The sequence below is a fragment of the Vicugna pacos genome, chromosome 29, assembly GCF_048564905.1.
Source record: "Vicugna pacos chromosome 29, VicPac4, whole genome shotgun sequence".
NCBI lineage: Eukaryota > Metazoa > Chordata > Mammalia > Artiodactyla > Camelidae > Vicugna > Vicugna pacos.
The window spans coordinates 16,104,869-16,129,326 of NC_133015.1; the positions used below are offsets into that span (position 1 = coordinate 16,104,869).

General features: G+C 38.7%; 1 protein-coding gene across 1 annotated transcript in view; it reads right to left on the bottom strand.

Annotated features, from left to right (window-relative positions):
• The window catches only part of C29H8orf34 (chromosome 29 C8orf34 homolog), a 284,320-nt gene that overhangs the window by 258,696 nt on the left and 1,166 nt on the right, over window positions 1-24,458 (bottom strand).

A 24,458-nucleotide genomic window follows, 5' to 3' on the forward strand; every position in this document is an offset into this window, starting at 1 on the left:
ATATATGTATGTATATGCAAGGCTGGGACATGGGGCTGTAGACCAGAAATGGACACATTGTAACTGACTGTACTTCAATTAAAAAAAAAAAAAAGAAACATAGAAAGTAGCTCCCTAAATAGCAAAGAAGTCCTACAGCTATCGTAGAAAGTTCAAGTTTGTGGGCAATTCAGTGTCTTCTACTAACTCAAGCTAAATGCCCAAACACTGAATGAGGCGAAATAACATGTAAGACGCTAAAAAAGAAAAAGAAACACTCGCTGGAGTTGCCACATCCATGCTCCATTGCCTAGTCTGTGTTTATTTTAGACTCAGTAAACAATGAGGTGTGAATCTCAAAGAATCACCTATTTTTATTGTTTTTAGTTCTACCCAATCATTAAGAGTGACTTTCTCTAAGATTTTTTTCTAAAGAAAAAAACCATGTGGAGTACAGACATACAGTATTACGAAACAACAAATTCACAGTGGTTTCACTGGAGCGTATTTCCCACTCTATGCACACAGGTCTTTTTTCCATTGTACAACATTTAATCATAAATTCTATGGTTTACTATTAGATCAATTAATCTTGTCCTCTGTTGAATACACCTAGTCTACTATCTTGAAAATTAAAAATCCTTTTCCTGCTCTCCCATGTTTTACCACTTCTGTGTTCCAGCTTGGCAAGCATGGCATGTGGATGAAGAGCATGGACACTGGCATCAGAATACCTGAGCTTGAATCCTAGATCCTCTATTTGATTGACGTATGACCTTAAGCAAGTGAACCTCCGTACGCTTCCATATCCTTCCATATCCTCACCACTAAAGCGGAGCTAACAAAATTACCACGTAGGACTGTCATGAGAATCAAATAAGATGCTTAGAATAGTGTCTGGCACTTGGTAATTGTGGTTAGATGTCAGCTTATTAACTAAAGAAGGTACACTGTGGTTCTATGACCTCAATCTAAGTTGCTTAAATTCACAAGGATGTGAGTGCTCTGTACCAACCAATTAGAAGTATACTGCATTATTTTTTCTCATTTCTTGTTCTTCAGTTAATGAAGAACATCCTATTCTATAGTGTTTAAAGATAATCATTTTTGATAGAAAATATATCAGCAAAATAAAATTTGAATTATTCCATTTTTTCCATGTCATCTGCTAAAATCTCACCATATGCTCCCACCATAAGCTTTTTTCCATCAAGATATTATTAGAACCTACATCTCCAATCTTTCAAACTATATGCAGAGAGAGAGAAAACAATACCTTTGGATGGATGGAAATAATAGTTATGTCTACACATAACAACTGGATCAACTTTCTCGTCAATGCATTTTTCTGTATCTAAACAACCAATGAATCTGTTTCAGCCTATGAATCTGATAGTGATCAGCAACAGTACAAGTCGTACCTTTAACAATAAACTCCTACTGGCTTCTACTGAGCATCGTTTTTCTAAGTACTCAATTTTTTTTATTATTCAATGTTTAACCATGAATCTTATACTTTTAATATTAATCAATTAATCCTGGAGTCCTCTTTCATTTAACAAGTGAAGTGATAGACTGGCACCAAAATCATGGAGCCAGAACAGAAGTCATACATCACACATTCATTCCAGACATGATGCTGGGGCCACTCAGCAGATCTCCTACAATTGATGCAAACAGCAACATATTTATGTTTAGAATGCTAAACTGGCAAAAGTCAATGAATACATGTTCTTGTGATCCATTGCTTTTGCTGATGGTATCTTTTCCCTCTATAGTTAAGGAACCTATTAAAACTTCAAAGAAAGGGGCTGAGAAATCTAAACTGGTATTGACTTGAGATGCAAACAAAATTTTAAATGAACAGGTTCAGAAAATAGAATTTGAACAAGCCGAAATTCTGTCTATAAGTATTTAGCTTTAGTTCAAGTTATTAAAAAAGAGTAAAACTTCCCCTCCTATTATATCTGGTGAGAAAGGGCAGTGTGGTTAAGTATCTCCTCATAAACAGGAAACACATCTGAATGGCAGACTACTTTAAATACACCCACATCTAGCCCAAAGTCTTGTATGTTGCTTTTAGTAAAACAGAAATATTCCTCCCACCGTACTGGAAAAGCTACACAGCTCCATTTAGACTGCCTAATGATACAAGCCTGGATTCTTTCATTCAGTCTTCTTCTAACACCTGCTAACTGCCAGAATATTCTCCTGGACACACGGCTGCAAAATATTTATGGAGATATCAGTGGCCATAGAACAGATATGAAAACAGAAAGGATCAGGATGGGCTCCGGTTGGGGGGGAGGGGAGGTGGGGGTTGAGGAGGGTTTTTTCCCCTAATTTTTTCCCCAGAAAGGTGCTCTGTTGCACACTCTACAGCTCGAAGCATAAATTTGAATGTGATAACTTAGAGGCATTTTCTTCATCCTCATACTCCAGGTGTAGATGCATATATTAGATCCGAAATCTTAAAAGAAACCTTCCAGACACAAACATATTTCCTCTCAGTAGGCAGCTTGAAAGGCATGTGCATTTTTAGTAACATAAAAACTATGAACTGCAGTATTAATACTGGAAGGAATATTTCATGATGGGGAAAGGTCTGAATGACACACGCAAGACACAGACCTTTGGAGCATCTCATGAATAATCACAGTCACCATCACATGGGTCTGAAGTAGGGGAGGAAAGGATGGAGGGCTGGAGGATGCCATTTCAACTGTTAACTCTCACCCAAATTTAGGTAAAAGGTTCTCTCCTTATTGTATTCCATACAGTACTGTTGAAATAGGTTCAGAATTTTCAATGACATTTTTACTAAAGAGCAGGAAGTAAGAAACACATGAACACAGCCATGATAACGATCTCAGGTAATTTTACTTTCGAGTGTGCACTGGACTGGGATGACACTTACATCTCGCATTTCCTAATTCTTGGCCCGACGCTGTCCTCAACCTCTGTCGCACTGAACAGCCTCACAGACAACCACGCTCAATGTCTAGTCCAAAGAGGAACATAATCCTCTTCTTCTGATCACGGGAGTCATCCTTCCACTTCCTCACTCTTGTCTAATGAGCCCCCTCTTCCCCAGGAAGCTGAAACTGGAAAGACATCCAAGTGGCAAGGATGTAAAAGTCGACACGTCAGAAGACATGACACGACGTCAAAGCACAAAATTCAGAATCGTCAGCAAATAGAAATTTGGATCCACGGACGTGGATGGGCTCTAGGACTGAGCCCTGAGAACAGTCAACACTTAAAGAGGAGGGAGAGGTGGAGGAGTTCCTAAAGGAGACAGAGGAGAAATGGCCTGAAGCGACAGGAGGAAAACTAGGAGAGGACGGTGTTACAGGAGCCCAGAGAAAACCATATGTCACTGTGTGAAACATTTGGAAGCCGGGGAGAATGATTAAGTAGGCATATCTCTAAAGCGAAGGCAATGCTGTCCAATCACGTATTCTACCATGATGGCACCTACACCTGTTGTGTTCAGTGCAGCAGCCACATGTTATTGTTGGGCTCTTAAAATGCGGCTGGTGAGAATGAGGACTGAATTTCTAACTTAATTTAACCTGCCCCATGTGGCTAGTGGCTGCTGACATGAACAGGTGGAGAGACTAAGCATATAGAGGGCAAAGTAGCCTAGTAGGTAAAAGTATGAAGTTTGATCACCAGAAAGACAAGACATAACAAGTGCTGGTGAGGATGTGGAGAAAAGGGAACCCTGATGGTGGCAAGGTAAATTGGTGCAGCCACTGGGGAAAACAGTATGGAGGTTCCGCAAAAAAATGATAACTAGAACTACCGTATGATCCAGCAATCCCACTTCTGGGCACATATCTAAAAGAAATGAACCCAGGATCTTGACGAGATCTCAACACTCCCACGTTCACTGCAGCACTATTCACAATAGCCAAAATATGGAAACAACCACAGTTGTGTCAGTGGATGAACAGAGAAAGATGTGGTGTAGACACACACACACACACACACACACAGTAGAACATTATTCGGCCTTGAGACAACGAAATCCTGCCATTTGCAGCAACATGAATGAACATGGAAGGCATTATAGTAAGTGAAACAAGTCATAGAGAAAGACAAACTTTGATCATACTTAAATGTGGAATCTAAGCCAAACTCATAGAAACAGAGAGTAGAATGGTGGTAACAAGGGGAAGGGGGTGGGGGAGATGAGAATTGATCAAAGAGCATAAACTCCCAGTTATGAGACAAGTAAGTTCGGGGGATCTACTGCACAACATGGTGATCATAGTGAACAATACTGTATCACATACTTGAAACTGCTGAGAGAATAGATTCTAAATGTTCTCACTACAAATAAGAAATAGTAATTATGTGACATGATAGAGGTGTTAGCTAACACTATGGTAATAGCCATTTTATATATAGTCACTTTTAATATATAAGTGTATCAAACCAACACTCTGGACATCTTAAACTTCCATAATGTTATACATCCATTATACCTCAATAAAGCTAAAAGTAGTTTAAAATTTAAAAAAATTTTTTTGAAGTATGAGCTTTGGACTCGGACATAGCCCAGGTTCAAGTCATCTCCTCCACCTATGCTCCGTATATTTGGGGAAAGTTCTATCAACTCTAAAGAGCTAAAAATTTTTTCACATGCAAAACAGCCTGATAAAACAACAGCATTGATAAAAGTATAAAATATCTCATGAGTTTCATGTCTTGAGAGTTATAGATGTGACACCTCTAGGAAACTTACAAATGAGGTAAACAGATGGAGCTCTAAGCAAAAATCTATAATAATGGCACACAGGAGGTGAAAACATATATACAAAAAGTCACTCAAAAAAAGGGTTCCTGACCTATGTGGATTCACTCAACAAACTTAAAAAGAGAAATTTGTCAGTTGGAAGGGTAACAGTCAATGATGGGAGTGTAAACAGCAGGATGGAGAGGCAAATATTGGCCCTGCTCATCCAAGCCCCATAAAGGTAGGGGAGAGAAGACCTTAATAACTAGCCTAGGTATTTCTCAGTCACCAAAGCTAAACCTTCCATCTGTGAGACTAACGTATCAAGAATTTTAGCCTGATGCCAGTACATTTAGTTCCTGCTGTTTCAGTGCCCTTAAGGAATCTACAGTGTCACATGTAAAGAAAATCCTCGAAAATACACAGTTTGCCTATTTTCAGTCCCAGCAATGAAGAGTTCTTACAGAAAAAAAAAATCAATAAAACGTGTTTGAATAAAAATAATTTCTCATAAAGCTTGACTCCACGACAAAATCTTTCTGGTCATGCCCACCATTACTGCTGGTCCAGGAGACACAAGCAAGCCCCCTCCGTAAGGTGACTTGATGTTCTGCGGCCCTCCTCTGCCAGGATGCATTCTGGAGGAGCGAGTCATTTTTTCCAGGGCTTGGTCACCCATGCTATCAAGAGCATCCTCTCAACTTCTGAGGTCAAGGCTCAGATTACCATGGCTTTTCCTAAGATTATATTCTCTGATAACTGGTGTCTAGCTTAGTAGGTACCCTAATGGCAGGGCTTCCTGCCAGAGATTACACCAATAAATTTCCTTATAAGAAAAGTTGTAAGCTACTTCAGAAATCATGTGAAGTGAGACCACAAGGAAATAGGGAAGATAGTTTCCTTTAGAAGGGCAGGAGGGAACACCCCTTGGAACCACGTGCGGGTCTCTCACAGAAGGGTAAGTCACACAGAGGCAAAGAGAACGGCCTCTCTCAGGAGTCAGGCACACAGTCTACAAACCAAGCCCTTTGTGTTTAGAGCAGATGAAGAGATGGATTTACCCTTCCTCCCCCCATGGATTATATAACCGTTTGGGTTTTCCTGAACCTTACACAGAGCAGGCTGGCAACTTGGGGAGGGAGATATGTTCTTTTCAACTAATAAGGCAAGTGTGGGGGCTTTAGGGTTAAGTGGATAAATAAGAGATGCAATTGCACAAGCTGACCTGATGAGTGGTCATAATGTCACCTTTTTAGACTCTTTATCTTATTTATACTGAGTGTAAAGTGACTGGCTCAGTATCTAGCACATAAGAATTAAGAGAGACAGGCAGACAGACAGACGCTGAGGAAGCCACAGTAAAATAACAGAGAACTGCAGTTTATTGAAGAAACCCCATCAGGGCTCTGGAACTGTAAGTTTCTAATTCTTTGTATAAACCATTTTCACATGTCCTTGCAATCTGTCTTCCCAAAAAGCCCAGAAAGCAGGAGAGAATGTTGTTATTACCATTATCCCTGTTTTATAGATGAGGAAATAGAGGCAAAAATACGGAAAAAAAGAGTAATTGACAACACTGCTGAGACTGTAATGTGTGAAAATCTGTCTGGAAAGCAACTTGGCAATTTATGTGAAATGCCTTAAACTGAGCACATCTTACGTAGCAAACTTATTAACAAGAATTTACCCCAGGAAGCAATCGGATCTATACATGTATCCATCACAGCAATGGTTGTAATTCAAAGATTTGTTTAAAAGATACCCAATAATATAGGAAGTTGGTTAAATATGTTACGATGTAATTTATACTTCTCATACACAATGCCATTAAATTTAAGTAGCCAATGGAATTTTTACATGAGACACGTTTCTAGTCGAAATTTTCAAGTTTCCAGTTTGTATCGTATGAATCAATTTTGTTAAGTAATAAATATATATGCACAAAAGACCGGAAAATGTGTATGAAAATTTTAACAAGTTATTTCTGATGATGGGCTTATGGACGAATTTTATATTCATTTAGATTTGGTTTCACTTTCTATTTGTAAATCAGTGGTTATTTAAATAATTTTAAAAGAAAAAAAATGGAACACACACATACCAGGTTCAAGGCACATAATCTGTAACCCATTTGATGAGCCTATTTTAAATGCTCTGGTGTTTTAAGCATAGGACATAAATGGCGGAGATATTCCAATGATGGCAGAATATTCAAAAAGCAACATGAGTAAATCTGAAAATATACTACTAACTGCACGTGAAATGCAGGGACTTGGTGGATTACTTAAAGCCTGGGTAGTGAGCCCACAAAGGCTCTTTGGAAGATTTAAACTTGGATCAGGGCTTTGGAAAACAAGATTCATGAAATGTATTGTTTTCCCTTAGAGAATTACAGCCTAATCATCCTCCTTCGGGTAATGTGACAATTAAACTAGCCCACGTAGCCAAGCTTTTTGTTGCACTTCTTATTACTCAGAAAAAAATACTGAAGTGTTCTTTCACTAACCTACTCTTGTACTCAACACCTGAAATCCTTCATGCTTTAGTTACTGACAGTTTCAACTAGAAACTGTAATTCTGCTGCCCCAAAGCCTCCTTTTCCCTAGGACAACCTACCTAACTAGCTTTTATCTTTTTGCTAACACTTTATTACCTAATTATTTATGTGGACTCTCAGTTGGAATTTAGCCTCAAGGCATAATTTGACACTTAAAAAGGAGTTAAAATCTTCTGAAGCGAGTGCAAGTGTTGTAAATCTTCATTGCCCTGAACTGAATTCTTCCAAGCCTCAGTTGCAATCCTGAGTTTCTTTCCAAATTGTCTGCTCATACAAAATATTTGCTGAGCTCATCAATGTCTTAGGAATATCTATCTACCAAGTTGTACAAGTGAATTCAGTTAGTATGGCATAAAGTGCTTTTTTATGTCAAAGAAATAGCAATGCATTCAATGAGCCTCAGTTAGAGCCTAGAGATTTGGGTCCTGAATTTATCCAATCTAAAAAACCCTATCAACAGTTTTTGCTGGCTTGACAGCCACAGAGCTAAATAAAGATGAAAAACAGACTACGCTGGAAGCAGGAAATTATCTTAATCAAAATGTCACTTCTGACAATATCTTTTTTTAAATGACAATACTGTAAACAGAAATTTCCACAGTGACAATTAAACATAATTAAATGCTAGATTTCTCTTCAAGCTTCTTTCATCTTCTACAAGTTTTTTTCTGAGCTGAATTCAATTTCTCTTTCAAGTACATCTTGTTCCTGCCAGGGAAAAATGTAATGACCTTTTTTTTTTTAATTTATCAAATGAATTTAAAGGCATATTGGAACATATTATAAATCACAATGACTCTGAAGACATTTTCTCTAACCATAGTGCCAGGGATTAACATTCAACAAGACAAAGGGTGGAGGTGTAGACGCACGTGCCCAGGTGAGTCAAGATGCCCTGGCACACCTGTATCGAGATAGTAATTTGATTTTCCTTATTTTCTAGTAAGTAGCCTACTCTGGTTGGGTTTCATTTTATTTGGATTTTCAGTATGTGTTTCTTTGTTTACACAGGAATCAGTGACTTCTGGAAGGAATCAGATGACGCTCAAAGAGGAATGAAGGGAGGGTCCAAGCCATGGAAGCAATGGAAGGAAAGAGAACAGAGGAATTTGTAGAAAAAAAAAAAAAAAAAAAAAAAAAAAAAAAAAAAAAAAAGAGCAGCAAAGCCGGAAAGAAAAGCAAGAGTTGCAACAATGGTTAGAATGACATTCCTATAAATTTTATCTAACTCAATGCTGCCATGATAGGGGGCGGGGGTGGGGTAGGAGATAAACTCCATATTTGGCTAATTTGCCTGTAGGAATGTGAAACCCATATTAGACTTTCTCCCTCTGTGGAGAAGGAAACAGATCCTTCCTAGAGTTTTGTTCAGGAGAGAGGCTGTTTCTTGCCACCAGTAATGGACTGGGTTTTGGATCGACAGCTAAAGCAACACTGGAATTTCAGAACGATGTAAAGTCTTTGATTCTCAAATATCCATGAACAGCTAAAGCAGTCCATCATCTTGTTCCTCTTTAAAAAATGATGAATTACAGGCTATTGTTTCCAAATTAGTGCAATGGTCAATTTAATTCATTGATTCATATAAATATTTTTGGTTTATTAATATAAATAATATAAGTGTGTAAGTGTGATTATTTTGTTCACATAGCAAGTCTTCTTTCCTGGAAAATCCTAAGGAACAACTTTAAAAAGACATTTAATAACATACAGGGAATTTGTATAAATGTTTGATGCCTCCTTTTCCCTTTTCATTTCAAAGATAATCCTTCACTTTTTGAAATGTATAGTTTCAAAATGCACAAGGTTTCTGTTTTAACTAGATGTTCCTCATGTCAGCCCATCCTCTTAACTACTTGGCAATCTGACCAAATGCATCTACACATTATTTAAAATATGAAGTGTCTTCAAGTACAGTCATACTTGTGGTACCAATTAACACCTAGCCCAGTGCTGGCACCAAATAGATGCTAATTCCTAGGCTACAGTAGATCAAAACAAGAAAGTATTTTAAGTAGTTTTGTTTTTCTAGAGAAAATAATATTCCCGGGGACCGACTCCGTAACAAACGCTTCGTGCATCATCTTTCATGACTGAAAGATCACTTCATCTTGGGTCTTCCCGTTTCTCTTCTGTGGTTTGATTAAATCATGAAAGGCATCAGAATACTAAGAAAAGCAGAAAGAAACACATGAACACCCTATATAATGAGTTTGTATGGCAATAAGGCTGTCTTTACGTCCACCTAATGGTTGGAGCAGTGGTTTTCTAATAGGGTGTACATGACCATCTGTTAGGGAACAGAAAGAGAATATTAGGCCTCTACTTTGATTTATTTTTATTTTAGCTTTTGAAAATATCCTTGCTTACATGTGTTTTATTATGTATAAAGTGCACCAATACATCTGTACATGCCTATAATTTGTATATGCACATAAATATTCAGATGCATAAAGGAACATTTTTAATGGATAGGGTTGCACAATCAAAACACTTGGAAACTACTGAGTTAGACCATGATGTAAGTAAGGCTCATGTCAAAAATCTAACTTCCAATATCACCTCTTTCACATAAAGAAAAGCTCTCCCCATAGGGTATAAAATTAAGTCCAATTTAGAGGATATAGATGAGTCATCATGGAACCATTTCCGCTGTGGAGTTAGAAAAAAACTCAAAGAATCTTGATGATGTTTATTCTTTAACGTTTTCCCATAAGAAGAGAGAAGAGAAAATTGCTGTTCAGTTTCAATGTCATTTTAGTCATTAGGTCAAAACATACAACCTTTTTTAATCTTCACAACAATCTGCTAAGGTAGGAAATATTTGCCTTACTTTATGGTTCATCAAATGGGAGTTAAGAGCGTTAAGTAACTTCCTAATGTCACACTGCTAGTAAAAGGAAAAATCAGTTTTTGAACAATTTTCAATGCAAAGTCTAAGTATTTTTTCCCCTAAGGCAGAATTCTAATTTTAGCACTTAGATGTGATCTTGGGCAATTATTTAAAACTCTTCAAGTCTAGATCATTTATGTTTTAAAAGAGAATGATAAAGGTGACTACTTATAACAATTAATATGCTTCATATTCGGGCTCCTTGCAGCACTGGGAGAAAGACACTGTTTTAGGAGCTTTCTGGTGTCCTTGAGCCTTCACTCTCGGAATCTCAAAGCTCACATGAACAATTACAAGGAAGTTCAAATATTTTCATCTGTATTTGGTAGGTAGCTAGACCCTCAAACAGCATCCATATCCGGTCACTTTTGAATTAGAACAAATCCTGTCCAATATAAATAATAAAATAGAGTCACAGCTGCTGTCCCAGCATCAGAAACAGGGAAATCTTTTATTTTTTAATTGGATTTCACGAGAAGAAAAGCTGCATATCACGGATTAAGAGCTCCCATCCTGTATTTGCTACAGACTTACCTAAACAACACCAGAAGAGATACAATTGTATTTCTAATGTCAGCTTCACATAAAAAATTCTACAGTATAATCATCATTTGACTAAGAAAGAATTATATCATTTTGGTTTTGCTAATAATAACAATGCCTTGTAGCTAGATATATTTTAACCATTGGTATACCAAGATGACTAATTGGATAATAAACTCCAAAATATGTATTTACTTCAAGATGAATATAGGGAAAATACATTGTAAATTTTGGCCACATGCTGCTATAAATAAAATATTCTGTGACTTAAGAAAAGGAAATAATTTCCATTATTAAATTAACCAGGGTAATAGGATGTGGAAAGAGACAGTTTCAGCTGTCTCAGAATTTTTGGCTAAAGCATTAAACCTGAGAACAGTGGATGAGAAGTAAACCATATTGAATATTGTGATGGCTAATTTTAGGTGTCAACTTGACTGGGTTAAGGGATGCCCAGATAGCTGGTAATACATTATTTCGGAGTGGGTCTGCGAGGGTGTCTCCATAGGACACTGGTATTTCAATCAGGAGACTGAGTAAAGAAGACTGTCTTGGCCAATGTGCTGGGCATCATTCCATCCCTCGAGGGCCTGAACAAGAAAAAAAAAAGGCATAAAAGGGGCAAATTTGCTCTCCCCCCTGGAGCTGGGACATCTGTCCTCTCCCAACTTTGAACACTAGTGTCGCTCTGCTTCTCAAGCCTTTGGACTTGGAATGAATCACAACCACTGATTTTCCTGGTTCTCCAGCTTCCAGAGGATCATGGGACTGCCTGGCTTCCACAATCTTGTGAGTCAATTCCTATAACAAATCTCCTCTTTTTTATGTATGCATGTATGTACGCATGTGTGTTCTGGTTCTCTGGAGAACACGAACACAAATATGAAGCTATACATACATCTGCACAGGACTTGTTAAAAGGACCAGTCTGCTTCAGTCACCACCACTGCAGCTCTTGGTGATCCGGTCTCATTACAACTCCTCAGAGGCACCAGCACCATCTAAGCTAGGTTTCTTTCTGAGCACGAGGACCCCCTCTGCTGAGATTCTAAATTCTGACATACACAGTTTTTCCCTTTGTTCTCAAGGCTTTAAGAGACGTTATGAAATTTCCGTTCTCCCAGTTTTTCCCTGTTTGCTTTTTGAGTCCTCCAACTCCTACTCGACCAATTTCCCAAAGTTAATGATCTCTGTTGAAATACCAAATGTGGTTTCTATTTTCTGACTGGTTCCTGATTGATACAGTATAGAATCAAGACTGTCAGAGATGAAACTTTATGATTAGCTTTGTCATGTGCTTGGCCTTGAACCCCAATGTTAAACTAATTCCAAGGAGAATTATGATATGAACGATATGTGGCATGTGGACACATCATAATTTCAAATACTATCACCTATGTTTAATTGTAATGAACTACTTGCAGAGGCCAGTGTCTTGGGGAACCAACACCTGACCATTATCAGATGAGGGAGAAACTAGAGGTTCCTTATGTAAAGTGTTATTTCTCATGTTCTAACAACTTACTGAGTTGGTTGACTGGCATGTGGCCTCAACAGAGTCCTGCATTCAATGAAGTTAAGATGCCACAGGACACCCTGATACAAAGCAAAGAATCCAAAGGCTTAGAAAGACAATAGTGGAGTGAACTTATCGTGTGCAAACTACACATTCACTTAACCCCGACCCTAGACAGGCCCAGAGGACATCCTCTTCACTAAAGCATGAAGAAATACATCAGTGAGGGGACCAAGAGAGTATCCTCGAAAAGCTCTGTGGCGGCCATCTTCCAAAGGCCAGGGGTGACAGTGAGAGTTGTTGGCAAGGAAACAAGCTCTGCTTCCGACTGGGATGACGGCTCCCAGGACAGCAATGGCCGAGCAGCAGCACTTCACTTCCATAGGCAAGACGGACACATTTGCCACCGTGGGCAACAGGAACAAAAGGCTGAGCAGAATGTTTTGTCCAGCAGTCATCTTTCATATCGCCTGGCAGTCAGCCGTGGTGCCCCGAGAAGTGAAACAGATGACCAACCTAGAGAAATGTAATCTAATCGATGTAACAGAAGAAAAAAACCATCAGATCTGGTTAAGGTGACACCTGACTTGAGTTACCCCAGCGGAGAGTCTGACCTCATGAAAATGTAGAGGTGCACCAAATTTGTGACATCTCCGAGGGCCCATCCATCCTGCAGGATACCTTTTCCAAAGCTGCTGCACCCACACCACCTACCACCACAAAGGGCCATGACCTCTTTGGATCTGGAGGCATCACAACTACCATGATATACTGAGCAACCCACTAGGCTGCCCTTTCTGCCTAGGGTCCAGGGCAAGACAGGACCGTGCCACAGGCCCGGCGGCAGTGCACACGGCCCTAGCGCTCAGTCCTCGTGCTCCAGCAGCTCCAACGACACTTGAAGTGCCTGTGCCACGTGAGATGTGCTCGAGCGGCCGGCAAGCCTGCACAGTAGAATCGCAGCACAGACCCCGGGGGCTTTTTATTAAAGTCTCACCCGCTTCTCCAGATAACAAGTCTTCCTTCTGAGATACACCTCTTGGTTTGTCACTGGATGTCTGAAGAACACCTGACTCGGGGGCATAAATGGGCCATGAGACCTGAGCCCCTCATCAGGAACTGGGTGTTCACGGACACACCAAACGATAAGACGGGCTGCGCAGAGCAGCACTCCAGAAGGCACAGGTGAGTGACGTGTGCAGGTGGCCCCGACCCCCCCAGTACACACCCCTGCCACACTGCCTGCTCCCCCTCAATCCGAACCTCCGTCCTTCCAGCGAGTTCATTATGGCCCATGACTAAGAAGGGAAAAACAAAAAAAAAAGCCTCGAGACTGGTTTCGACCTGGCCCTACATGATACAGCGGCATAAAATCACATTGGTCTGTTGCACGTCCACTCGGAAGTCTGCTAGAAAGATGGCCAGAGGGGCTCTCAAGTTTTGAGAATATTTATTTGTTCACTTCATTGATCAACTGCCTAGGGCATCACTGACTTATGGATGGTGGATAACAGCATGGCTCAGAAAAGAACAGAATAGGAATACTGGTTTCATGGATGTCTAGGGAGAGGTATGTTAAAGAACATGTTAAAATGTGTATAAAGACTTGAGGCATTTGTTAGCTATCTTTTCTGTAGGTATGAAGCAAAAAAAAATAATAAAAATGATAGAACTGAAATAATAAAAGTGTTGGCTAGAGGAAAAGCACTCTAAAGTTCTCGCATTTTTCAGGAAGAAGGTAAAGATATTGCTCAACTTCAGATTTTAAAGTAAACATGCATTCTACTATTTCAGAGATAACAAGAAAGAAACTGAGTTTAAGTCTTCCAGAAGCAGAGGGGGGAAAAAATCCTAAACAACATACTAGCCATCGAAATCCAGCTATGTAAAAAAAAACAAAACAGATTATTCATTCTGATCAGAATCACTTCCTCTCAGAAAGGCAAAGTTGGTTTAACATTTTAAAAAATCTGGTAATGCAATTCTTCCCATTAACAGAATAACAGAGGAAAATCATGTGATAATCTCAATATAAATATACAAAGAAAGGCCTTTAAGTAATATTGAACTCAACTTTTAAAAACCCTAGCAAACTATTAAGAAAAGGAAACTCTCCTAAGTTTATGAAAGGTCTCTATCAAAAAAAACCCCTACTGATGTTGCAATGATCATTCCCCTTAAAATCAGGACACACTACAAAAATATAAAGTACTACCATGTCTACTCAACATTGTATTAAAGGTCTTGGCCAAGAGAGTATGACCAGAAAAAAGACACAAAAGCTACTGAGATGGAAAAGAACCAAATTACCCTTTTTCTTATATTTCACTAATAGTAGCCATCATATGGAGACCAAAAAAAAAAAAAAAAAGAGGGAGAGAAAAGAAAAGCTGTAATGTAATGACTAGAAAGAAAGAAACAACACTGTCATTTTCACAGAACAATACAGCTCTCTACATAGAAAAATTCAACATAATTTCAAGCATGAATAAGAGAAATTAGCACATTTCTAGATGCACACTTAATGTCAAAATACAAAACTTCCTTTCGTCACAAATAAATCCACTTTCCAGTCCAATCTCAGAAAATAATCTGTGGTAAATCCGCCTCACGCTGCCTTTGCAGAGCAGGCTGGTTCTGAAACCCTGAGTCAGGACTTCACGCAGCCCAACGCTCCCAGCAAATCGCGCTTTCAAATGTATATCAAATACAGAAGAAAGCAAACTAATAGAGACAGATTTGATAGCACCTTCACTGGTCCAGAGCAGAATAAAAATGACTAATTCATCCACCTTTAGCCCAGTCCTCCATTTGCTTTACATTAATGAAAAGCAAGTGTGGACTCCGCTGGATGTTAAAACAATAAAAACTTGGTGTTAATGAAGAGTATATCAAATTCAGAATTAATTTGTACAAACGCTATAATTTTAATGAATGATCTTCATTCTTTAGTCAACATGATCCAACACGGGCAAACACCGCTCATTTGAGAAGCCCTGATGTAAACCCTGCATGAGCGAGAAGGCAGCCGACCCAACAAAGGAAATAGGGTGCCATTCACTTCAGATTCCTCTTGCTCCAAGCTTGCATGGGTTGAATGGAGCCACATAAACAGGTGTGTTTCTACTTTACACAAATCACAATATTTGTAACTACAAAGATAACTTAGGACTCTTGTTACAAATAACAGAAAATCCAAATCAGTCTATCACACATACACACATAGGGGGTCGGGTGACTCATAACGGAGCATAGAGATTTTCATTCCTTTTGCTTTTGCAGGTCATTGTTTAACCTTCTTGGAGGTCTTTGCATATTTTTCGTTGTAAACCTTAGACATAGTAGAAAGGTTTCTCCTGCTTTGTGTATAAAGCAAAGATTATTTTGTGTTTCTGCAGACCATGCTGTTTTTATGATTTTTTTTCATTCCACAAGCATTCAATTAAATTCTTATGATGCATATACTACAAGTTAGATACTCAGAAAAAACATTAGGAAGAAAAGTCAGTAATATACTTAGGGAGACAAGCCACAACTTGGAAAGTAGTTAAGCAACAATGTGGTTATTAACCACAAAAAGGGGTGGCCTGGTCCTTCAGTGAAAATGGCTTTTACAGAGATGGAAACTCTCGGGAAGCTAGTGCAGCCCAAAAATATATCATGAAAGAGGCAAAGCATGAATTATCCCCTAGTGAGTGACCAGTGCTGGACAGAGGAAGGTGGTAGACACGGAAGGATGTGCCTGATCCTCCCATCAGAAGAAAAAGCTCTTTCTGCCAGCTGCCGGGATGTTGGCTGTGGAAGGCTGTCACCTGAGTCCTCGTGCAGTTGTCCTTACACAGACGGCAGCTGCCTCACCCAAGGTCACATCCTCTCTCTCTGGAGGAAGCCTGCTTCTAATGATTGGAGCACAAGGCCTGACCCAATGCTTCTATTGGAACAACCCTGAAGGGCCTCCCAGCTCCGGGACTCCTGAGGTCATCTTCCCCGTGTGATCGGTTGAGGACCCTGTTGTAACCGCCTCAGGGTATGTTCTCTCTCCACTCAGACCTGTGTCCATCACTCCCTTCAAGGTGCTGCTGCTGTGAGCACCCCACAACTAACCCTCTGCGTGCAAATCTCCATCTCAGAGTCTGCTTCCCAAGGAATGTTATCTAAGATGTTATAAAAAGAAAGGGAAGCTATTCCATGTGGAAAGAATGTCAAGCAAAGACTAGACCTGATGTTATATGTATGGGGAAAACCAGACAACCTAGCCAGACTAACATTAAAGGCAGGGTGTGAGATAATGAAATGTATTGGTTCAGTAGATTTTGGAGGACCTTGAATGCCACCCTTGTTTGGAATTCACCCCAGAATTCACTGTTTCAAAACCATTGCGTCTTCAGTGGCCCAAGTCTGTGGATTTACCATCCTGGATGTCTGGTCACAGAGCTAAAAGTGACAAAATGCAAGCATGAAAATTCTCTTAAGTTTGACTATCTTTAAAGTTTGCATGAATGTTAGATTTTGTCCACAGTTGTCAGCATTTGTCATGATGAGTGTATGCTATTGTGCAAGAAGCATGGCCACAGGGAGTGGAGCAACTGTATATATTTATATTTATTTTTCAGTAGGGAAACATATGCAGAATGAGCAGAATAAATTCTTTTAGGGAAAAAAAAAAAAGCCAGCGAGAGTGTCAACTGGAAACAGATCCTTCAAGTATGTCCTATAATGTACCAAAATTATTCAGATCATGAGCAGGTCACTTGATGATGTATATAAAACTTATATTCATCCTTATTTCAGAAAGAATTTAAGATATTTTCCAAAGAAATATAAATTATGATCAAAAGGCATAAAGAGTGGGGGAAAAGATAAAACAAGTGAAGACAATGTGGGAAAAAGAATGACGGTATAGATGCTCATGATAATAGCCTATATTCTGGCTATCACTAACCTATGAGTTTTCCAGAAGCTATGGGGGGAAAAAAAGTCACTCCACTGTACAGCTCAACGACAGTTAACTCTTCAATGGGCCAACCTTATGCAGAATGGGTACCCAAATCATTGTTCACCAAACTTTATCCTAAAATATGTTTTTTTAAAATAACTTGAGAACTTAATGAATTCATGAACTTCATGAATTCTTCTCTAAATATTATTTCTCAAAACTGAATTATTCATAAACCTATGACTCTGACCTCTGTCTTGACTTTCTGACCAATTTATAGACAGCAGCAATGGGATGCAGCCAGCTGTACACAGACCTCAGTGTCTTAACCGAATGGTAAGGGTTAAGGGTTGAGGGTTAGAATAAAAATAACTCTGTGAAATCTGGGGTATTGCCATCTGTTTATTTTAACAATGTTGTTTTCCATATCATTGCTATACCACTAAGAGGAAAGATACTAGGGAATATTGCAATAAATATTTCCAGTCAGAATAGAGTAATATTCTGTGCTTAATAAATCATAGCTGTATTCTGCTCCTGTTGCATGGAGGGGTCTACAAACATGAACTAAATCCTACTGTCTGATGTGTTGTTGAGATCTTCTACAGAGTTTCTGATTTTCCGCCTAGTTGTTCTCTCAATTGTCAAGGGAAGGGTCTTGAAGTCTTGAACTATAATTGCAGACTTGTCCACTTCTCTTTTGAGTTCTATCAGTTTCTGCTTCACACATTTTGCAGCTCTGCTGCTCAATGCATACACACTTAGGATTGCTATTTTTCTTGGTGGGTTGACCCTTCTGTTATTATAAAATGACAATTCCTGGCTCTGGTAATTTCCTGTCCTCTAAAGCCTACTTTATCTGGCATTAATAATAGCCACTCCTGCTTTCTTTTAACATTTGCATAATATTTTTTCCATTCTTTTACTTTTATCCTGCCTGTATCTTTGTATTTTGTATTTGAAGTGAGTTTCTTAGAGACAGCATTTAACTGGGTCATGTTTTTTAATCCTCTCTGACAGTCTCTGTCTTTTAACTGATATATTTAGACCATTTACATTTAATTTAATTATTGACACATTAGGGCTAAAGTCAGCCAGGTTACTTTTTGTCTTCTGTTTGTTTTCTGTTTTTCTTTTCTTCTTCCTGATCCTGTGGACTACTTGAACATTTTTAAAAATTCCATTCTTATTCATCTATAGTTTTTGAGGGCATCTTTTTATAAAGCTTGTTTAGTGGTTGCTCCAGGTATTACATTACACAGACACAATGACAGGTGTTGTCATGGTACCAGTTCAAGTGAAATATAGAAACCTTATCTCCTTTGCACCTCTTTACTCTTTCCTGCTTATATTTTAATTTTCTTAAATACTTTCTCTAGATACATTTAGAACCACATCTGTCATTGTGCTTCAACCATCATAGTTAGAGAAGGAAAATGTATTATATTTACTCATATTTTTGCTCTCTCCGTGTTCTTCCTTCCTGATCTTCTAAACTTCCTTCTTCTTTTACCACTGTCCTTCTGCTTAAAGAACTTCCTCCAGCCATACTTTGATGGAAGGCCTTCTGGTGACAAATTCTCTTGACCCCCCCTTTCATTTCTGAAGGGTATTTTCTCTAACAGAATTCTAGATGTTTTTTTTCAGCACTTGAAAAATATTGTGCCACTTCCTTCTGACCTCCATGAGTTTGATGAGAAATCTGGTGTCATTCGCATTGTTTTTCTTCTGTAGGTAGAGTGTTGCATTTCTCTGGCTACTTTCAAGATTTTCCTTGTCTTTTTTCCCCAGAAGTTTAACATGGTGTGTCTTGGCACGGGTTGTATCACGGGGTGGCCTTGTTACCACTGGACACTAGAGAGATTCTTTTCTAGGCCTCCACCTACACAACCCCAGTAGGGAGGGAGGGAAATGCCTTACTGCCAGGGGTGGGAGGAAGCCAGGCTTCCCACATGGTCTGACACTGGCTTCAGAAAGAGGGGCAGGAGTGAGGCAACAATGTAAATTTAAATTAAAACCACAATAAAATACCATACAAACCAATTAGAATGGCTATTATTAAAAATACAGATGACACCAAGTTTTGCTGAGGATGTGGAACAACTGAAACTCTCACACGCTGTTGGGAGGAACGTAAAATTGTACATCCACGTTTCAAAACTAGTGGCTAATGTCTAGCCTACACACACCTATCATAGGATCCAGCCAGTCTACTCCAGGTACCCAAGAGAAACAAAAGTATAAACCCTCACTAAATACTAATTCAGCAATAAAAAGAAATAAACTGCTGATACATGATACAACATGGATGAATAGCAAAATAATGATGTTAAGTTAAAAAAGATATATGCCTCCCCCAAAAAGGGGCACAGTGATTCTACTTATACAAAACTCTAGAAAAGGAAAAACAATCTTAGTGACAAAAAGGAGATCAGTGGTTGCCTAGGGATGTGGAAGGAGTCAGGAAGGGTAGGAGGAAAGTATTACAAAGAAGCATTCCAGACAGCAAGGAGGGAAGGCAAATGAGAAGATGTCCCAACTGTGTCCATGTATTTTAAGGCATCTTCCAGGAAATTCCAAACATTATCACTACGTACCATTGATTATATGACACCTGGCCATCCGTACCTGCAGAGATGCCACACTCATAATGAAGGAGTTCTGTTCATAAAGAAATGGAGACAGTATCTCTGCATCAGCATGCTTTCTTGTGTTCCAGCACTCTTAGGCATTTATTTTTTAATATTTTTGCTTATAGTCAATAAAATTTTGTGAGGGAGAAGAGGAAAATACATGTGCTTAATTAACCTGAATTGTGAATTTTATTTACTTGGAATTTTAGTTTATTATTCATTGGTTGCCATGTATAAATCATTGATACAATTCTTAGTTACATTAACGAAAGTTAATATTTAAAGGAATCCAACAGATGAACTGTTTTGTAAATATCATTTCTTAGTACCTTTTCATTTTTAATATTTATTTTGAAATAATTTTGAACTTAGAGAAAAGTATATAAACAGCACAAAGAATTCCATATACCCTTCATGTAGAGACCCCATTCAAGTTTCACCAACTCTCCCAAAAACAGCAGAAGTATCAACTCCAGAACAGTATTTTGCACTTAGTTGTCATGTCTCTTCAGTTTGAGACCTCCCTTGACCTTTATGACCTTAACATTTTTTAAGCCTCCGAATAAGTAGAATTTCCCCATCAGGCTTATCAGATATCTTCTCATTATTCAATTCAAGTCATACATGATTGGCAGGGATATTACAGAAGTGGCACCATGTTGTTTTAACTGCATCCTACCTTGGGAAGCAGGATATTGGGTTTGCCCATCACTTGAGTGAAGTAGTGTCCACCAGGTTTCTTCACTAAAGAGTTACTTTTTTCCCCTTTATAATTAACAACTATTTTGTGGAAAGATTCCAGAGATTATGTACCAACTCATTCATCATCCAACTTTCACCCGTTAGTTTTAGCATCGATTAATGTTTCTTGCCTAAAATATTACTAAGACAGTTTGCCAAGTAGTGACTTTCTAATTCCACCGTCCCTACCAATTTTATTAATTGACATTGTCCTTATGATAAGGTAAAGCTTTCTCTTTTCCCCATAAATTGAACACATTCATCTATCCCATGAATGTATGAAATAAAATATTGCTGTTTTATACAGTAAGATAATGTGACTAGCATTCTTCATTTGATTCTTCAATTGTTCCAGATTTAGTTAATGGGAGTCTCTTCACGTTGGCTTCTACATCCTTTTGGTATGTTCCTATCATTCTTTGACCACTTCCTTACTTTTTTAGCATAAGAAGATGTTCCAGGTTCATCTTTTTATTTCCCAGCCCCAAGCCTGGAATTAACCATTTCTCCAAGGATACCTGGTTCCACTCAATGGGAAATGGTGTTTAGATCCCAAAAATCTGGTCGCTAGGGTTGACCACGCATTTGATGAGTCCATCTCATAGCATATATGCCAAATCAGTTAACACAGATTTAGACTATGTGAGTAAAGGTACTCTGAACCAAGCCTGGAAGGTCAGAAGGTGATTCCATTCTACTTGGAGTGGATCAGATCACATTTGGAAAAATGCAGTGAGCTTCGTTTGCCATATCTTCAATACACAGAGATTTGAAAGTTCTATAGAGATTGTATGAAGACCTCACTATTCTGGTTTAAAAAAAATTTTTTTTATTTAAGTACAGTTGATTTTCAATGTGGTGCTAGTTTCAGGCGTACAGCAAATAACTGAATAAATATATATTCTTTTTCAGATTCTTTTCCATTATATGTTATTACAAGATATTGAATTTAGTTCCCTGTGTGATACAGTGGGCCCTTGTCATTTATCTATTTTATATATGGCAGTGTGTACCTGTAAATCTCAAACTTCTAATTTTTCCCTCTCTCCTCCTGCTTTCCCCTTTGGTAACCGTAAGTTTGTTTTCTGTGTCTGTGAGCCTATTTCTGTTTTGCAAATAAGTTGACTTGTATCAATTTTTTAGATTCCACATAAAAGTGATACCACACCGTGTAGGATTTCACACTCTTGTGAGTGTGAGCAGGCCTGAACCAAGACATACGGCTGCCCTGAACACCATTCCAACCACTAATTTTTCAAACAATTATTCCTTCCAACAGGATGAGAGGAACTGATAATTGTATACTTCTCTGTATTAAAAATGAGCAATTTATTGCGATGTTTCATATCCTATAACTTCTTGGGAATTAAGTTAAACTGCTTACAATATAAACAAAATAGATCATTTGATCCTAATAAGCAACAGAATCTCTGACTGCCAAGTTCTTTGACTGTGAAGTGGTTAGCCCTAGGGTCTGAGATAAGTCTTGTGTTTGCACCAGGCACATTGCCTGTGTGTGTTGCAAAAACACTACTTTGGCGGGAGCTGAACCAATTCACATTCTGCCAGTTAAGTAAGGAGCTAGGTGTGAAATCTATATTAAATAGGATTACAGGCCTCATTTATTGTAGCCACATCAAGCATTCCTTATAGATCAAAGCCCAGACTGTCCCCAACTGGCCCGCCCTGAGTAAGCCAAATGACAACACTAAAAATATATTTTACAAACATTTCAAAGAGTGTTTTACCATTTTTACCATTTTCACCTTACATCTTCACACTATTTGATTAAAATATCATTACCCAAGCCTCTACTGCAATGATATGTAGGCATGGTTTTGCAATGCTTCAAAGTGTTTCCAAGCGTAATGAAAGGCAGTATAAATTTACACTCCTAAATCACCTGACAACAAGATTAGCTTCAGTCTAAAGTGGTTTTTGAAATACCATATTGTGTGTAGCACTTTTATAAGCTTCTCAACTGATAAAGTGTTAGAAATAAACTAAGTAAGAAATAAACTAATTAAACTAAGTAAATAAACTATACAGATAAAGAGAAAATAAAAACCAGGATACAAGTATTCTCAATACCAATATATGTTAGTTTTGCTATTGTTTTAAATAATGTTCATGTGCTCTCTTTTAAAGCGCCTCACTCAATGAGTTTTCTTAAAATAGTCCTAACTTACAAAATCTGTAAAGAGAACATATTGTCAGGTCTTGTATATTTTCAAAACTAAAGTAAACTCATGCCACCAATTCCAGTGCCTCAACACAGAAAATCACAAGCAAGCACAGATAATATAGCTTGGAGTCACCTCACAATTTCAACCTGTGACTGGTGAACGGAGATTTTAGCTTATGTCATTGTTCCTCATCACGTGGCCCAGGAGTTAAATACATGATAATCATTTGTCTTACTTCTTACTAAATTCAGATGCCTAGGCTCTCTCTTCTGAGCTCCTGAAGCAGTTTTTATGAGAACCACTGACCAAAGTCCTGGGAGCTTCGAGGAGAAACTTAGATCAACATGTCCATTTTACACTAGTTCCACTGGTTTCCTACATGAGGAGAGAGAGGCCACAAGCTAGCGAGATTTTTCCAGTTCTGTGAAGTACGTGTAATTCTACTCTCAAAATCAAGCTCCCTCATGACCAAAACTGTTGCGTAAGGACCTGCTTTCAATGGAAGAGAACATCCATTTTCTCCCTTTAATTATTTAAAGTGCACATCAATCCTCAAAAATTAACGACTCACCACTGCAATCCAGGCTAATGGGGATGTATGTAATACGTTACCTGAAAAATCAATAAAATACAAAGCATATAATTTTATCATTGCTTGTTTTTCAGTGAGGAGGTCTAACGAATTTGAGATAATTTTGCCATCACTTAAGATTCATCAGTGGAACTAGCTGGTATGCATTTTAAAAAACGAGCATTTAATAAAAATCAATTAGATTTATTTCCTAATTATGTGGAAAGTTTACATATAGTCCAAACTCTGTTATTATCACCTGGAGAGAATCTTGGGAATTTTAAAATAAGTTTAAAAACAGCATCTACTAAAAACAATTCATTTATTCTCCCTGGTAAACCACACTTCACATTCCAGAGAAGAGACACTCGAAATGTATTTATTTTCTGCTTCTTTTGATGTAGTTAATACACTGTACCACAGCGGGTTATAATGTTTCTGATATATATCTCTCTAATCTTTAGACTAGAGGCAAAGTAAGGAATTCCAGTAGCTCCAACAATTCTACCCTGCTTTTGTATCTGGACTTCCTTTGCTAACACTTTTGGCAGAAATAAGAATCAAGACATACACTGTAGGACTTAACGACTTAACAACAATGAGTTTCAATTGACATAATGGTCGTATCTCTCAAGACAGTGCACAGTGAACTTAGAGTTGATTAGAAGAACTTAAAGTTGCTTAGAAAAACTTTAAGAGATCTTGCAAATCTTGGTTGTTTGAATGCGTTTATGATCACACCCTGTCCGCTCCCCTTTTGTGCTGGGACATTAATTAACATTATTTCCCCCCCACAGTTATCATTCTCTTCTCCTCAGTCCTGGAGAAGGTGCTCCATCCTCTGCTCTCTCTTCTTCCCTCCGCCATTCAGTCTTAAGACACCGCGGAAATGCAAAGCCCCAAGAATGACCACAAAGGGTTGCTGGGTTTTTTTCAAGGGGGGGAGGGTCACCTCGACCCTCCCACGTCCTCCCGCGGTGGGTTCGTGCGCAGCTGGACGGTTGGACCCGGAGAAGAAGGGACCATGGGCGCCCCTCCCCGAGGGCCTCTGCAGCTGCCCAGCGCCCTGGCAACCGGCGGGACGCTTTGCCTGTGCTGGGTTTCAGTCTCCCGTTCTCATTTCCTCCTGTTCTCCCGCTTTTCCTTTCTCAGTATAGAG